This window comes from Geotrypetes seraphini, chromosome 11 (genome assembly GCF_902459505.1).
Source record: "Geotrypetes seraphini chromosome 11, aGeoSer1.1, whole genome shotgun sequence".
Classification (NCBI taxonomy): domain Eukaryota; kingdom Metazoa; phylum Chordata; class Amphibia; order Gymnophiona; family Dermophiidae; genus Geotrypetes; species Geotrypetes seraphini.
Genome location: NC_047094.1, coordinates 48,987,723 through 49,002,600, shown reverse-complemented (window position 1 = coordinate 49,002,600; position 14,878 = coordinate 48,987,723).

The window sequence follows — 14,878 nt, the reverse complement described above, 5'->3', positions numbered from 1 at the left end:
GAAAGGAGTGGTAAAGGAGGAAAAGGAAGTGGCGGAAAAATTCTTCAAGGGGGACCAAGAGGAAAAATTATCGTGCATGGAGGTAAGCCTCGAAGACGTACTCAAACAGATAGATAGGCTAAAAACTGACAAATCGCCAGGCCCGGACGGAATTCACCCAAGAATACTAAGAGAACTTAGAAACGAAATAGCGGAGTTACTGCAACAGATTTGTAACCTATCCCTGAAAACAGGGACTGGAGGATAGCAAATGTTACACCTATCTTCAAGAAAGGAACCAGAGGCGACCCGGGGAATTATAGACCGGTCAGCTTGACCTCAGTTCCGGGGAAGATGGCTGAATCATTGATCAAGAACAGTATCAGTGAGCACATAGAAAAAAATAAGCTGATGAGAACAAGCCAGCATGGTTTCTGTACTGGAAGATCCTGCCAAACAAACCTACTGCACTTCTTCGAGGGGATAAGCGGACATTTGGACAAAGGTGACCCCATAGATATAGTATACCTAGACTTCCAGAAAGCCTTCGACAAGGTACCTCATGAGCGCCTTCTAAGGAAACTGTGGAACCACGGGGTGGAAGGGGACATACACAGATGGATCAAAAACTGGTTGGCAAACAGGAAACAGAGGGTAGGAGTAAAGGGACACTATTCTGACTGGAAAGGGGTCACAAGTGGCGTCCCACAAGGGTCAGTGCTGGGACCGCTGCTATTCAATATATTTATTAATGACTTGGAAACAGGGACAAAGTGTGAAGTTATAAAATTTGCGGATGACACAAAACTCTCCGGTAAGGTTAGATCTGTAGAGGAATGTAAAAAACTCCAAAGGGATCTGGACAAACTGAGTGAGTGGGCAGATAAATGGCAGATGAGTTTTAATGTGGAGAAATGTAAAGTTATGCACATAGGGAAAGAGAACCTGATGTACAACTACATGATGGGGGGGATGACATTGGGAAAAGGCAACCTAGAAAAGGACTTGGGGGTTTTGGTGGATAAAACAATGAAACCGGCAGCACAATGCGCAGCGGCCTCAAAAAAGGCGAACAGAATGTTGGGCATTATCAAAAAAGGTATCACTACCAGAACCAAGGAAGTTATCCTCCCGCTGTACAGGGCAATGGTGCGACCGCATCTGGAGTACTGCGTCCAGTACTGGTCGCCGTACCTAAAGAAAGATATGGCGATACTCGAGAGGGTCCAGAGAAGAGCGACAAAAATGATAAAGGGCATGGAAAACCTCTCGTATGCTGAGAGGCTGGAGAAGTTGGGGCTCTTTTCCCTGGAAAAGAGGAGACTTAGAGGGGATATGATAGAAACTTATAAGATCATGAAGGGTATAGTGAAGGTAGAGAGAGACAGATTCTTCAGACTGGCGGGGGCAACAAGAACTAGAGGACACTCAAAAAAATTGAAGGGAGATAGGTTTAGAACAAATGCTAGGAAGTTCTTCTTCATCCAGAGGGTGGTGGACACCTGGAATGCGCTTCCAGAGGGGGTGGTTGAGCAGAGTACAGTTTTGGGGTTCAAAGAGGGATTGGACGAATTCCTGAAGGGTAAGGGAATCCAGGGGTACAATTAGAGGGTTACTATACAAGACAAAATGCTCTTGAGTAATAGTTCACTACAGGTCATTGACCTGGGGGGCCGCCGCGGGAGCGGACTGCTGGGCATGATGGACCTATGGTCTGACTCGGCAGAGGCCATGCTTATGTGCTTATGTGCTTATATATTAATACACAAATAAAAAATTTCCTCCTGTAGCATAACTTTTATTTTCTGACAAGTCTCCTATGAGCTTCTTTGCAGATGTTTTCTGAAAATCCAGAGGAGCTCTATCCATTGACTCACCGTTGTCCGTATGTCTATTAAAAAAAATATATATATATGTTTAAAAAAAAAAAATCTAACAAATTGGTAAGGCAAGACTTTCTCCTCTGTCTATCCAAATGGTAAATTATTTTGTTCTTCAGACTATTTTGCTTGGCATGAATGTCAAGCTTATCGGTCTCTAGTTTAATGGATCACCCATGCAGTCCTATTCCTGAAATACTGCAATTGATTTGAAAGAGAAGTTACAGATTGCTAGTCTGGAATTTAACTCTTGAGTTCTTTTATTATTCTGGGGTGTCTGCCATTTGGTCCTGGTGATTTGTTATTCTTTAGTTTGTTCATTTGATCTATTGCATTTTTTTTTTCTGGTTTTCTGTGATCTGCTTTAAGTTCTTCTCAACCTTAAGTAATGTTTCTGGCTTCCATCCTCTGAAACGTCCTGTTTTGGAAGGGGCGGGAGCTGGCATGCTCACGCGCTTCAGGTTCTGTGCTGGCTGACCGGAACGCTTCTGGTGTTATGTAGATCAAAGTATCGCTGACCTGGGCGATGGATATAAGGAAGGAAAAACCTCATGGGGAGGAGGGTGAAAGATGCTGGAGGGTGGGGGTAGGGAGGAGGAGGAGGAGGAGAGAAATGCTGGATACTCTGGGGGGGAGTTAAGAGGTAGGGAAGAAGAAAAATGCTGGGTACCAGGGGGAAGGAAGAGAGGACATCAGGGAAAGTTGACCTGATTTGGGATGTAATTTATAGGAAACCTTTCTCTGTTTATATGGGAGAATATACTGTAATTAAAAGTTCATTCTCTTATATTAACATCTAGAGCACCTTAGTTCTATGGCAGTTTTGTCCCAACATAATTTTAGCAAGCTTTAATGCTCCAAGAGGTTAGAATTGGGCATGGGGCCACTTCTGGGATGCACATCCTGGTACCACCCTTTTTCCAGCAATAACATTGAGATTGCTGTCTCCTCGGCGGAGGAATCTCGACAGTGAGCAAAGCTGCCAGCTGTTTAATGACTCCCAGTGGTACATCTTGGGATTTCTTAAGACAGGGCCTGACACACAGGGGCTTGGATTAGTGTTAAAAAATCCAACAAGGACCTGATGAACTGGAATTGGTTTGTAAGACACATCCACCCTCTGGATTGGGAGTTTGAGCTTAAAATCAGGTTAATAGGCGTACCTTGGTTAGGGTTACCAGGCATTCAGGAAAATCTGGACTTGTCCTCTATTTAGAGGACTGTCCGGGCTCCCGGACGGACTTTCCAAAACCCGGCATTTGTCTGGGTTTTGGAAAGCCCCGACGAGCTCCAGCCGCATCTGGAGGGCCTCTGAGCATGGATGATGTCACACACATCCGCGCATCCAGATGCAGCTGGAGCTTGTCAGAAAGAAGAGAGGAGGCTTTGTGGGGGCAGGGCTGAAGGAAGAACGGGGCGGGGCATGCAAAACGGGGGGGGGGGGGGGGGGGGGGGGGGGGTCCTGTGCCTGGGCTTTACATGGAAACATGATGGCAGATAAAGGCCAAATGGCCCATCTAATCTGCCCATCCGCAGTAACTATTATCCCTTCCTCTCCCTATTGGCTAAGGCTCTTAACATTTGCATCACCTCTTCCTATAGGCTAAGGCTCTTTACACCTGCATTGTGAGGTCAAAGAGCAGATAAAGGCCAAATGACCCATCCAGAGCAGCCACTATCTCCTCCTCTCCCTATTGGCTAGGTTCTTAACATTTGCATCTCCTCTTCCTATTGGCTAAGACTCTTTACACCTGCATTGTGATGTCATAGAGGTTTATGGTTATAGAAACATGATGGCAGATAAAGGCCAAATGACCCATCCAGAGCAGCCACTATCTCCTCCTCTACGTATTGGCTAGGTTCTTAACATTTGCATCTCCTCTTCCTATTGGCTAAGGCTCTTTACACCTGCACTGTGATGTCATAGAGCTTTATGGTTATAGAAACATGATGGCAGATAAAGGCCAAATGGCCCATCTAGTTGGCCCATCCACAGTAACCATAATCTCTTCCTCGCTCTAAGAGATCCCACACCTTCTTGAATTCGCACGCAGTCTCTGTCTCCACCACCTCTACCGGGAGACTGTTCCACGCATCTACCACCTTTTCTGTAAAAAAGTATTTCCTTAGATTACTCCTGAGCCTATCACCTCTTACTATGCACATGCACGGACTTCCTCTCTGCCTAACAAGAGCAGGGGGGAAGGGGGGGAATTAAGGCATTACAGGGCGGGTCTATGGGGTCTGGATTTTCCAATTGGAAAATCTGGCAACCCTACATACGATCAACATCTGTGAGTGGCTCTATTGCAAGCCTTTCTGCATTGTCCACTCGGCCTTCTGATGTGCACCAACTCCAGGCCTAGTCCCAACCACAAATACATTTAATTTATGTACTGGGTACGTACCACTCATGGCATGCACTAGGCAACTGCCTAGGTGACACACAAACTCGGGGTTAGGCATATTTAGGGGATCTAGTTATGAATCCTTAGTAGAGCCGCTGCGATTGTAACCACACAGATAAGGTGGTATATCAAGACCCACCCTTTTTACTCTTTATAGCAGCTGGGGGTTCCTTCTGTTTCAAAGCCCAGCTATGCATCATAGAGCCTGAAGTAAGATAAACATCTACAGTGCGTGATATTAAAACACCCGTGTTAGCCAGCAGCTGCAGAAAGAAAATGCTGATTATGGCTGGCTGGAAACTAGGCCTCGCTGTTAGACCCGGTGCTAATCCTGTCTGGCACTTTTCATGTTGTTGAACAGATGGAAAGAAAACATTCCTTTTTCCTAAGAGAAAGGGGGGGCTGTGTTCCCTTTATAACCTCCTCTTTATCCCTGTAGTAAGTAGAGATGATTGTTATACAGGGGCCTTGCCTTACCTCACTCCCTAAATTAACACGTGACACCTTAAAATAGGGACATGTCGTCTGTATTTATTCCTGCCTGGGCTGAAATTACCCTGGGAAATCCCCCCCTCCCCCCTCTCCAGCTGTAATCGAAGTTTATAGGAAATAGGGGGGGTGCCAGTATTGGAGTTGTTGTAATTTTTAAAAAGCACTAGTGACAAAATGGTACAATTTTATGTGGAAAAGCAACGACTAGCTTTAAATTTTGTATAATAAGTTATTTACCTAGGAAATTTCTCAGAATTATGTAAAAATGCACAAATTCCCTGAAATATATTTAAGAGCTCTGATAAAAATTTGAATGCTTTCATTGCATATTAATGCCTTTTATGCCCCAATTATCAATTTATCTTACTTATTTGCTAGGGCTGCATATTTAACATGTTAATGGCGTGATTAACATGTTAAATATTTAACGTGTGTTAAAAATTGTAACACACTTTAACGGAGATTTGACTCATGTGCATTTACACCACATAGGCATTTAAACGTCTCTATAGAGAATGACACGGTGACAAAATTCATCACCGTTCCCGTCCCCGCGGATAACCGCGGGAAATAATCCCATGTCATTTTCTAGTGTCTATTTCAACCTCGGTCCTTCTACACCAGCATTCTTCAAAGCAAAGCTTGCGGGTCAGTGGTTGTGGCCATTCATACTCTGATTCTTATGGGAGCCAAGGATAATGAAGCCATTGTGACATCACTGATGTGATTGGCTCTTAGGCACTGGTGGAATGAGGCATTATGACATCACAATATCTGCTCTGGATACCAGAGACTGTCATTCTGTAGTGTCTGTTTCAACCTCAGTCCTTCTACACCAGCATTCTTCAAAGAAGAGGGTGGGACCGCAATGAAAGAACCAGCTCTGAAGCAGTACTAAGATTGCTAACACCGCAATCTTGCTTGCAGGCTGTTCTGGCTGGAAGGTAAACAATGCGGGGAGGCCGGGGGGAGCGGAAGGCCGAGGGGGTGGGAGCCGTAAGCCGGACGCCGGGAGGGGGGAAGCCGACAGCAGCACTTCCCGACTGACCCTCCCCCCTCGCCTTCTAAAGCAGGTGCGGCATCTGCCGCTCCTGCTTTAGGGGGCGAGGGGGGAGGGTTAGGCGAATCGGGAAGCTGGGTTTTTTTTTGTTTTTTTTTTTTGAACCAATTCGAATCAATTCACCCGAAGTGAATCGGTGAACCGATTCGAATTGTGAATCAGGCAGCACTAGTACAGAGGTAGAAATGTGGTCATGGGGATTAGATGGAAGAAAATAGGAAGCTGTTAAAGATGGGAGAGCTAGTAGATGGAAAATTGAAAGGTAGCTGAAAATTAAAAAGGAGAAAGGGTGAAATTTGGATGGATAAGAACATAAGAAGTTGCCTCTGCTGTGTCAGACCAGAGGTCTATCGCGCCCAGCAGTCCCCACCCGCGGCGGCCCACCAGGTCCATGACTTGTAAGGTGATCCTTGTCTAAACCCTTTAATCCCCATTACTCTTTCTATAACCTATCTCCACCTCTATCTGTATCCCTCAATCCCCCTATCCTTCAGGAATTTATCCAATCCTTCTTTAAAACCCCACAGTGTACTCTGTCCTATCACAACCTCCGGAAGCGCATTCCAGGTATCCACCACCCTCTGAGTGAAAAAGAATGGAAAAGATAAAAAAAGGGAAGTAACTGAAAAGGAAGAATAAATATATTAGATGTAGTGAGGGAATGAAACAAGAGAGAAGAGAGAATAAATGAAAATGGACAGCAGACGCTAGAAAGAGAATTAGCAGAAGACTAACATGAAAGCAGAAAAGAGAAACTGGGACCAAGATGACGGAAAAGCAAAATGTCCAGACAACAAAGAGTGAAAAAGTGTTTTAGTCTGACTTTATTAATGGGAATATGTTGCCCAATGCAATTCCTCTCCACTTAAACAAACTGCAAAATATGTTCTCCCACCAGACGCCTACAGAGATGACAGAAAAAGCCTCAGGTCACAGGTGAACCATTATGCAGCTAGCTCTACCCAACTGGACATCATTGGCATAAAATACTTTCACCAGTTGAGTAAGCAAAAAAAAAAAAAAATGGGGGTGAGACAAACCACAAAACAGTGTATTCAACCAACGTTTCGTGGTAATAGACCAGTTCTTCCGTGGCTATTTGGACATTGGTGAAAGCCGAGCAGGCACGGGGTGGGGGCTACAGCAGCTTGGGCGAGTTCTGGCCCCTGGACCTGAGGGGCAGAAGGTGGTCATCAGCTGGTAAGGCCAGGGCAATGTTAATTGTGGGGGTTGGGCCACTGATTGTGCTCAGCACAAAATTATTATTATTTTTTTTAATTGTGAAATTTCAATGACAGGATATGGAAACATAACAAATCATTTTGCATAATTGTTATCATTTCAAAAATCAGAAATTCCATCTAGCCCTTATTAAAAGAAGAGGCGCACTGTTGAATAACAGAAATGTATTTCAAAGGAAAATTTTTTGCGACGGCTCATTGCAGTGGCGATTTTTGACGTCGCTGATACTTTGCTGCTACTCTACAATTTTTTGTGACTTTTCTTGTTATCCCCTTTTTTTACCATGGACCCCTGACGAAGGTTTGTCCGAAACACGGACCGTGTCGGATCCCTTGATTGGTAAAAGGGTTTGCATATAATTATTTTGTCACAATACATTTTGCCTGCGTCTTGTACAGATCTGCAGTTTTGTTTTGTCAGCACAAAATTAAAACACAGCTCTGGGGTTTTTAAATTGTTTTTTAAATTTCTCCAATACTCCAGTTCCCAGTTTAATTTGGCAGATTTTTTCTTTTTTTTAATCTTTATTCATTTTTAAACTTATAATTTATAACTTATAATTTGGCAGATTCACATTTCCAATTTGTGATATCTGGTTGTGAATTGGGTGAAAATCTGTCTGTGTTTTGTGCATGGAAAAAGTAATTTTTGAATGAGTTGATGTGTAGTGGCAAATCAGGACCTAGGAGTTGCCCCCCCTCCTTCATTTTTGCCCTGGGGGGGGGGTGACTTGGCAACTCTGATGGCTACAGTGAGATGTTTATTATGTCTTGAGGGGCTGGATTTTAACCGTTTCCAGGTCGGGCTGTGGCTTCTCCTTTGCAGGGGATGGTGAGAAAGGGTTAGTGCAGGCCGAATTTGGGGGGGGAGTGCTGCTCCCGCCTTCCGATTGGCTGCCAGCTGGGCTCCGGGGGGCATGGCCGGCCTCCCCTCCGCCTCCCTCGGCCCGCACGAGCGCAGTGAGGCGTAGCGCGAGGCCGGGGCGAGTCATGCAGTGGGAGCTGGTGTGGCTGAGCCTGGTCTTGGAGGGGATCCGGAGGGTCTGCAGCCTGCGCCATGCCGTGTACTGGAACTCCAGCAACCCCAGGTGAGCTCCGTGGGTCAGGGGCAGAAAGAGACCTCTTGCAAGAGGCTTTGCAGGCGGAAAACTTGCTCCCCCCCCCCAGTTTATTCGCTGTTAAACTTCAACATTTAACCGTTGCAAAAGTTTTAAAGCCCCCCCAGCTTCAACATTTGTTTTGCAAAAGTTTTAAGGCCCCCCCAGCTTCAACATTTGTGTTGCAAAAGCTTTAAAGCCCCCCCCCCCCGCTTCAACATTTAAGTGTTGAAAAAGTTTTAAAGCCCCGCCAGCTTTAACATTTGTGTTGCAAAAGTTTTAAGGCCCCCCCAGCTTCAACATTTGTGTTGCAAAAGTTTTAAGGCCCCCCCAGCTTCAACATTTGTGTTGCAAAAGCTTTAAAGCCCCCCCCCCCCGCTTCAACATTTAAGTGTTGAAAAAGTTTTAAAGCCCCCCCAGCTTCAACATTTGTGTTGCAAAAGTTTTAAAGCCCCCCCCCAGCTTCAACATTTGTGTTGTAAAAGCTTTAAAGTTCCCCCCACTTCAACATTTAAGCGTTGCAAAAGTTTTAAAGCCCCCCCCAGCTTCAACATTTGTGTTGCAAAAGTTTTAAAGCCCCCCCAGCTTCAACATTTGTGTTGCAAAAGCTTTAAAGCCCCCCGTTTCAACATTTAAGCGTTGCAAAAGTTTTAAAGCCCCACCAGCTTCAACATTTGTGTTGCAAAAGTTTTAAAGCCCCCCCAGCTTCAACATTTGTGTTGCAAAAGTTTTAAAGCCCCCCCAGCTTCAACATTTGTGTTGCAAAAGCTTTAAAGCCCCCCCCCGCTTCAACATTTAAGTGTTGAAAAAGTTTTAAAGCCCCCCCAGCTTTAACATTTGTGTTGCAAAAGTTTTAAGGCCCCCCCAGCTTAAACATTTGTGTTGCAAAAGTTTTAAGGCCCCCCCAGCTTCAACATTTGTGTTGCAAAAGCTTTAAAGCCCCCTCGCTTCAACATTTAAGTGTTGAAAAAGTTTTAAAGCCCCCCCAGCTTCAACATTTGTGTTGCAAAAGTTTTAAAGGCCCCCCCCAGCTTTAACATTTGTGTTGCAAAAGTTTTAAAGCCCCCCCCCAGCTTCAACATTTGTGTTGTAAAAGCTTTAAAGTTCCCCCCACTTCAACATTTAAGCGTTGCAAAAGTTTTAAAGCCCCCCCCAGCTTCAACATTTGTGTTGCAAAAGTTTTTAAAGCCCCCCCAGCTTCAACATTTGTGTTGCAAAAGCTTTAAAGCCCCCCGTTTCAACATTTAAGCGTTGCAAAAGTTTTAAAGCCCCCCCAGCTTCAACATTTGTGTTGCAAAAGTTTTAAAGCCCCCCCCAGCTTCAACATTTGTGTTGCAAAAGTTTTAAGGCCCCCCCAGCTTCAACATTTGTGTTGCAAAAGCTTTAAAGCCCCCCCCCCCGCTTCAACATTTAAGTGTTGAAAAAGTTTTAAAGCCCCGCCAGCTTTAACATTTGTGTTGCAAAAGTTTTAAGGCCCCCCAGGCTTCAACATTTGTGTTGCAAAAGTTTTAAGGCCCCCCCAGCTTCAACATTTGTGTTGCAAAAGCTTTAAAGCCCCCCCCCCCGCTTCAACATTTAAGTGTTGAAAAAGTTTTAAAGCCCCCCCAGCTTCAACATTTGTGTTGCAAAAGTTTTAAAGCCCCCCCCCCAGCTTCAACATTTGTGTTGTAAAAGCTTTAAAGTTCCCCCCACTTCAACATTTAAGCGTTGCAAAAGTTTTAAAGCCCCCCCCAGCTTCAACATTTGTGTTGCAAAAGTTTTAAAGCCCCCCCAGCTTCAACATTTGTGTTGCAAAAGCTTTAAAGCCCCCCGTTTCAACATTTAAGCGTTGCAAAAGTTTTAAAGCCCCCCCAGCTTCAACATTTGTGTTGCAAAAGTTTTAAAGCCCCCCCCAGCTTCAACATTTGTGTTGCAAAAGTTTTAAGGCCCCCCCAGCTTCAACATTTGTGTTGCAAAAGCTTTAAAGCCCCCCCCCCCGCTTCAACATTTAAGTGTTGAAAAAGTTTTAAAGCCCCCCCAGCTTTAACATTTGTGTTGCAAAAGTTTTAAGGCCCCCCCAGCTTCAACATTTGTGTTGCAAAAGTTTTAAGGCCCCCCCAGCTTCAACATTTGTGTTGCAAAAGCTTTAAAGCCCCCCCGCTTCAACATTTAAGTGTTGAAAAAGTTTTAAAGCCCCCCCAGCTTCAACATTTGTGTTGCAAAAGTTTTAAAGGCCCCCCCAGCTTTAACATTTGTGTTGCAAAAGTTTTAAAGCCCCCCCCCAACTTCAACATTTGTGTTGTAAAAGCTTTAAAGTTCCCCCCACTTCAACATTTAAGCGTTGCAAAAGTTTTAAAGCCCCCCCCAGCTTCAACATTTGTGTTGCAAAAGTTTTAAAGCCCCCCCAGCTTCAACATTTGTGTTGCAAAAGCTTTAAAGCCCCCCGTTTCAACATTTAAGCGTTGCAAAAGTTTTAAAGCTCCCCCAGCTTCAACATTTGTGTTGCAAAAGTTTTAAAGCCCCCCCCAGCTTCAACATTTGTGTTGCAAAAGTTTTAAAGCCCCCCCAGCTTCAACATTTAAGTGTTGCAAAAGCTTTAAAGCCCCCCCAGCTTTAACATTTGTGTTGCAAAAGCTTTAAAGCCCCCCGTTTCAACATTTAAGCGTTGCAAAAGCTTTAAAGTCCCCCCCACTTCAAAATTTAAGCGTTGCAAGAGTTTTGAAGCCCCTCCTTCCCTCCCCCCCCCCCCCCCCCGCATTTTTCATCCTGTCCTGAATTTATTAGTTTGGGAATTCGGTGATGTTTTAAAATCAACAAATTGAGCAGCCCAAGTCTAACATAGTTTCGGCCGCAAAAGAGAGAAACCTTAGGTGAGGCGACTTCTTTCAATGAAAAGTTTCCACTGATGGAGTGGGAGGGGGCTTTTGCCCTTTGAAACCGCGGGCTGTCTCTCATTTATTCCTAACAAGCGAAACCAAAATATTTTCCCCCCCAAGCTTCCGACGATGGAAAAAAAACATGTTTAGTCTGCTGGAGATGCTAAGTAATCTGCAGGAAAGACCTGGGAATGCAAGGGACACTTCAAAACTTAACTTATTATTCCCCCCCCCCCAAAAAAAAAAAAAAATACCCTGAAAGATGGTCGAAAAAATCTAAGCGGCCTTTTGATTCACTTTTATAAATTACAAATTTTCTATGAGCTGGAAGATTTTTAAACTTTCACTGTGGGGAAAAAAACTTCCTCTTTGCATTTTTTTTTCTTCTCTTTTATAGAAGTACTTGAAATTTATCTGAATCTTCTACTATTCTGGGATAATCTAATTAACCAATTGGCCAGAAAGACTGGGCCTTTGATTTACCCCATTTTTCCTTATTGATAAGTAAAACAAAATATCTTAAAATCCAGAGACCCTGAAAATGTTTCAAAATGGGGTTTTCTCCCCCCCCCCCCGAAAATAGTACTCAAGGATTAGGGCCCGAATATATCCCTTATTAACTCAAAACAAGCCCCACACGGACAAACGATACACACACCCAACCGCACTACAAGGCCTTAAACATACGGTTCATAAACAAAACCGCCGAAGACAAAGGCGCGCTCCGACAACTGAGCGTTTTTAGGGGCTCTGACGGGGGGTTTTGTTGGGGAACCCCCCCCACACTTTACTTAATACAGATCGCGGCAGCATTGTGGGGGGTTTGGGGGGTTGTAACCTGTTTTTTAGGGAAAAAGTGAAGTTTTCAGTAAAATGTGGGGGGTCACAACCCCCCAAATCCCCCACAACGCGGCGCAATCTGTATAAAGTAAAGTGTGGGGGGGGGTTCCCCCCCCACACCCCCCGTCGGAGCCCTTTAAAACAGTCATTTGCTTCGGCGCGCGCCTCCGCACTGTGCTCGCTTGTCTGCGCGCGCCTTTGTCCCGACACCTAAACATACAACCAACAGCATTCACACTCCCGTTTTCTTTTGGGGAGTGTGAATGCTGTTGGTTGTATGTTTTCAGGCCTTGTAGTGTTGGGGGTGTGTATCGTTTGTCCGTGTGGGGCTTGTTTTGAGTTAATAAGGTTTTTTCCCGCCCCCTTGCTAAAAGCTGAACATCTTATTGCTCGCGCCATACAAGGTGCGCACGGAAATTCCAATTCAAAGTGATCAGTAGTGCATACATGCACAATTCCCAGCATGAACGTGTGAGTTCCTGCTCTCTTGTCCAGAGCGCTTTTTGTGTGCTGTTAAGAAGCCTTGCCGCCTGCCAGGTGAGGTCCCCCCCCACCCCCCCTCCCCGTGAAATGCTGCGGAGCAGGGCTGAAAGGTGATGCTGATCTAATGAATCTATCTGAACTTACCGTATTCTCTTCCCCCACCCCCCACGCCTTCTGGGAGCTGAGCATACAGTGACTCACTGGTGAAGAATTAGCGGTGCCGATGCCGTGCCAAGGAAGCCGTACTGGAGTTAAGTGGGCACGGTCAGTCACGCACCTACCTGTACAGGAGCAGCCTGAGAGGAATTTAGCTTCCTTTTCAGCGAACTGTGGGCCTCTCATCTTCCCCTTTGTCACTTTAAATTTGAGGACGCTAACGCTGTGTGTGAAAGCTGTGACCAGGCTTGGGCCCGAGGAGGCTTGGGCCTCAACACCCTGGGGTTATGGAGTCACACCCACACTGGTCCTCGTGACCCTGGGCAATTGCCCCAGGTAAATTAGATAGATTGTGAGCCCACCAAGACAGATAAGGCAAAATGCTCCAGTACCTGAATAAATGAATGTAAACCATTCTGAGTTCCCCAGTATAGAAAATTGAATAACTAAATAGCGTGACAAGTTTCAGCCCTTGATAACCAGAGCTGATATTATGACATCATAATGCCTCATTCCACCAATAAGAGCCAACTTCATCGGTGATGTCACAATGGCTTCATTGACCTTTATTTGGCTCGCTTGTACTACATTTTGATTTCTAGAGTGGTGCAGTGGTTAAAGCTACAGTCTCAGCACCCTGAGGTTGTGGGTTCAAACCCCCGCTGCTCTTTGTGACCCTGGGCAAGTCACTTAATCCCCCCATTGCCCCAGGTACATTAGATAGATTTTGAGCCTGCAGGGCTTCTTCCGCTTCATGCTCTCTGGGGGAGGCCCGCTGTCTACTTTACTGCGGTCGCTCGGAGCGCTTGACTGAGGCCCGCCTGGACGGCTCCATCGAGATCTTCAACCTGGCCGCCAACTGGGAAAACGCAGGCAAACTCGGCAGGCCAGATTAGAAAACTGCCCTAATGCGTACACGGCTTCTGCCTCCTGCTCTGCTAAGGCTTCCAGGCCTCATCCTCCCCTTTCCCACCGAGCCCAGGATTTCCTGAATTCTGTAAGTATTTTGAGGCTGTTCAGGAGCCCTCTATAGTTTTTTTTTTTTGCACGTGAGCTTCCTGAAGACTTGAACTCATCTCTCCACCGGGGATGGGAGCAAAGGCTGCAGGTGTTCACTGGATTTGAATTCAGCGGGTTTCTTTTCTCTTTGGAGTGCGGTGTCTGGCACCCTCTTCTTGCCTCTGTCTGTCTCTTATCAAACAGAAAGCGAGAATCTTGTCCCTTTCTCCTCTTCAGGAGCTGAAGGAGAGGTGCGGTAATGATATATTCAATTAACACTGGGGCAAAAAATGTAAAAAAAAACCCATATCAATTAAAGCTCAGTTAAAAGAATTAATAATTAAAAACGACATCACAAATGAATAGACCGTGTTTTCAAGACTCGGCTGTGCGCCAGCTAAGTAGTCTGACTGAGCCCGGCGGCGTCCTATGCTTGGAGAGCTGGGTATGAACCACTTACTGCTCTCCTGGCCATGTCGTAATCTTTTCTAGCCCCAGTCCACAGAAAAAGCCTTCTGCCCTAAATCTTCCCCCCTCCTTCCCTTTCATTTGGTTAGTAGAGACTTTGATGTTTCTTCCGCTTGGTTATGTGAAATATAAATATTCCTAAGCCGGTCATAGGTGAGGCTGTAAATTTTCTGTAGCAATTTGTTTTGGGGGAGAGGACGACGCGGCATAAGAATACATCTCGTCTTTATTTTAGTTAGAAGAAACTTGTTTTGTAACTTTTTAAAGCCGAGGTGGAGGGGAACAAACGAACCCTCTCAACCCTCTGGGCACCCACGGACAAGACTTCTTTGTGAATCAATGTTTTATTGTTTCTAATACCCAAGGACCTGTGACCCTCGAACATACGGAATCCCTCTCAATGCCAGGCCTGGGCCTCCAACATGCCGGCCACTTAGCCTGTTAGGAGTCCATAAGATGATTAGGTTAATTTAGTTTCCAGCTTGATTTTACCCTTAGGCCAAGGTTTCACTCTGCTGTGCCTCTCGGAGCTGGTCTGGAGTCTTTCTTCTAACCTGTTCCTTTCCCACTTCTATCTCAGTTTTGTGGTGATATGGGGTGGGGACTATATTCTCTTTCTTATAGCCTACAGCAGTGTTTTTCAACCTTTTTTGGGCAAAGGCACACTTGTTTCATGAAAAAAATCACGAGGCACACCACCATTAGAAAATGTTAAAAAATTTAACTCTGTGCCTATATTGACTATATATAAAGTAATTCTCTTGAATAGGAATCAAATAAACACAAAGAAAGTATTTTATAATGCTGCCACCGCCAACAACACCGTTGGCGGCGGTGGCACTCAAGTGGCTAAAGAGCCGCAGTTTGCCGGCCTAGGGACAACACTGGAGGGTGGCCAGCTGTGCACCCCCTTGGGACGT